Source organism: Arachis hypogaea, chromosome 14 (genome assembly GCF_003086295.3).
Source record: "Arachis hypogaea cultivar Tifrunner chromosome 14, arahy.Tifrunner.gnm2.J5K5, whole genome shotgun sequence".
NCBI lineage: Eukaryota > Viridiplantae > Streptophyta > Magnoliopsida > Fabales > Fabaceae > Arachis > Arachis hypogaea.
This window is the reverse complement of record NC_092049.1, coordinates 56,907,736-56,910,976: the sequence shown is the minus strand read 5'-3', so window position 1 is coordinate 56,910,976 and position 3,241 is coordinate 56,907,736. Positions and strand designations below refer to the sequence as shown.

Genomic DNA, 3,241 nt, shown 5'->3' with positions numbered 1-3,241 from the left:
AGTATTTCCCTCGGACCATTGTAAGCCAATTCCTAGGGTCCGGGTTCACACTTTGATCATGATCCATGCATTAGCATAGAACTCTTGAACCATTAAGATCCCGACTTGTTGAATGGGGTTGGTAAGAACTTCCCAACCTTTTCTTTGGATCTCATCTCGGATTTCCGGATATTCACTCTTTTTGAGTTTAAAAGGGACCTCGAGGATCACCTTCTTCATGGTCACAACTTCATAGAAATGGTCTTGATGCACCCTTGAGAGGAATCTCTCCATCTCCCATGACTCGGAGGTGAAAGCTTTTGCCTTCCCTTTCCTCTTTCTAGAGGTTTCTCCGGCCTTAGCTGCCATAAATGGTTATGGAAAAACAAAAAGCAATGCTTGTACCACACCAAACTTAGAAGGTTTGCTCGTCCTCGAGCAAAAGAGGAAAGAGAAGAGTAGAAGAAGAAGAAAAATAGAGGAGATGGAGGAGGCTTTGTGGTTCGGCCAAGGAGGAGAAATGGTGTTGAGGTAGTGTGAAAATGAAAGAGTGAAGATGGGTTTATATAGGAGTTGAGAGGGGTGTAGGGTTCGGCTAGTATGGGTGGGTTTGGGAGGGAAAGTGGTTTGAATTTGGATGGTGAGTTAGGTGGGGTTTTATGAAGGATGGATGTGAGTGGTGAAGAGAATGGTGGGATTTGATAGGTGAGGGGTTTTTGGGGAAGAGGTATTGAGGTGATTGGTGAATAGGTGAAGAAGAGAGAGAGGTGGGGTAGGTAGGGATCCTGTGGGGTCCACAGATCCTGAGGTGTCAAGGATAGCTCATCCCTGCACCGAGTGGCGTGCAAAAACGCCCTTTCTGCCAATTCTGGTGTTAAACGCCGGGCTGCTGCCCTTTTCTGGCGTTTAACGCTAGCTCCTTGCCCATTCCTGGCGTTAAACGCCCATTTGCTGCCCTTACTGGCGTTTAAACGCCAGCAAGCTTTTCCTCCAGGGTGTGCTATTTTTTTCTCTGTTTTTCATTCTATTTTTGCTTTTTCAATTATTTTTGTGACTTCACATGATCATCAACCTACAGAAAACATAAAATAACAATGGAAAATAGATAAATATGACATTGGGTTGCCTCCCAACAAGCGCTTCTTTAATGTCAGTAGCTTGACAGTGGGCTCTCATAGAGCCTCACAGATGTTCAGAGCAATGTTGGAACCTCCCAACACCAAACTTAGAGTTTGAATGTGGGGGTTCAACACCAAACATAGAGTTTGGTTGTGGCCTCCCAACACCAAACTTAGAATTTGACTGTGGGGGCTCTGTTTGACTCTGTTTTGAGAGAAGCTCTTCATGCTTCCTCTCCATGGTTACAGAGGGATATCCTTGAGCCTTAAACACAAGGGATTCTTCATTCACTTGAATGATCAATTCTCCTCTGTCAACATCAATCACAACCTTTGCTGTGGTTAGGAAGGGTCTGCCAAGGATGATGGACTCATCCATGCACTTTCCAGTCTCTAGGACTATGAAATCAGCAGGGATGTGGTGGTCTCCAACCTTTACCAAGACATCCTCTACAAGTCCATAAGCTTGTTTCTTTGAATTGTCTGCCATCTCTAATGAGATTCTTGCAGCTTGTACCTCAATGATCCCTAGCTTCTCCATTACAGAGAGAGGCATAAGGTTTATGCTTGACCCTAGGTCACACAGAGCCTTCTCAAAGGTCATGGTGCCTATGGTACAAGGGATTGAGAACTTTCCAGGGTCCTGTCTCTTTTGAGGTAATCTCTGCCTAGTGAAGTCATCCAGTTCTTTGATGAGCAATGGAGGTTCATTCTCCCAAGTCTCATTACCAAATAACTTGTCATTTAGCTTCATGATTGCTCCAAGGTACTTAGCAACTTGCTCTTCAGTAACATCTTCATCCTCTTCAGGGAAGAATACTCATCAGAGCTCATGAATGGCAGAAGTAAATCCAATGGAATCTCTATTGTCTCATTATGAGCCTCAGATTCCTATGGTTCCTCATTAGGGAACTCATTGGAGGCCAGTGGACGTCCATTGAGGTTTTCCTCAGTGGCGATCACTGCCTCTTCCTCCTCTCCAAATTCAGCCATGTTGATTGTGTTTATGGCCTTGCACTCTCCTTTTGGGTTCTCTTCTATATTGCTTGGAAGAGTACTAGGAGGGAGTTCAGTAACTTTCTTGCTCAGCTGACCCACTTGTGCCTCCAAATTTCTAATGGAGGACCTTGTTTCAGTCATGAAACTTTTAGTGGTTTTAACTAGATCAGAGACCATGGTTGCTAAGTCAGAGTGGCTCTGCCTAGAATTCTCTGTCTGTTGATGAGAAGATGATGGAAAAGGCTTGCCATTGCTAAACCTATTTCTTCCACCATTATTGTTGTTGAAACCTTGTTGAGGTCTCTGTTGATCCTTCCATGAGAGATTTGGATGATTTTTTCCATGAAGGATTATAGGTGTTTCCATATGGTTCTCCCATGTAATTCACCTCTTCCATAGATGGGTTCTCAGGATCATAAGCTTCTTCTTCAGATGAAGCATCCTTAGTACTGGCTGGTGCAGCTTGCATTCCAGACAGGCTTTGAGAAATCATATTGACTTACTGAGTCAATATTTTGTTCTGAGCCAATATGGCATTCAGAGTGTCAATCTCAAGAACTCCTTTCTTTTGACTTGTCCCATTATTCACAGGATTCCTTTCAGAAGTGTACATGAATTGGTTATTTGCAACCATTTCAATGAGTTCTTGAGCTTCTGCAGGCGTCTTCTTCAGATGGAGAGATCCTCCAGCAGAGCTATCCAATGACATCTTGGATAGTTTAGACAGACCATCATAGAAGATTCCTATGATGCTCCATTCTGAAAGCATGTCAGAAGGGCACCTTCTGATCAATTGCTTATATCTCTCCCAAGCTTCATAGAGGGACTCACCATCCTTCTGTCTAAAAGTTTGGACTTCCACTCTAAGCTTGCTCAATTTTTGAGGTGGAAAGAACTTTGCCAAGAAGGCATTGACTAGCTTTTCCCAAGAGTTCAAGCTTTCTTTAGGTTGTGAATCCAACCATGTCCTAGCTCTGTCTCTTACAGCAAAAGGAAAAAGCATAAGTCTGTAGACCTCAGGGTCAACCCCATTGGTCTTGACAGTGTCACAGATTTGCAAGAATTCAGCTAAGAACTGATGAGGATCTTCCAATGGAAGTCCATGAAACTTGCAATTCTGTTGCATTAGAAAAACTAATTGAGGC

The 3,241-nt window shown here is 43.5% G+C and overlaps 1 non-coding gene across 1 annotated transcript; it reads left to right on the top strand.

The window, feature by feature from the left end:
• Positions 1-2,859: 2,859 nt before the first annotated feature.
• On the top strand, positions 2,860-2,967 carry LOC112746483 (small nucleolar RNA R71). Its single transcript, XR_003174364.1, has one exon. It is a non-coding gene; the product is annotated as a small nucleolar RNA R71 (small nucleolar RNA).
• Positions 2,968-3,241: the final 274 nt, after the last annotated feature.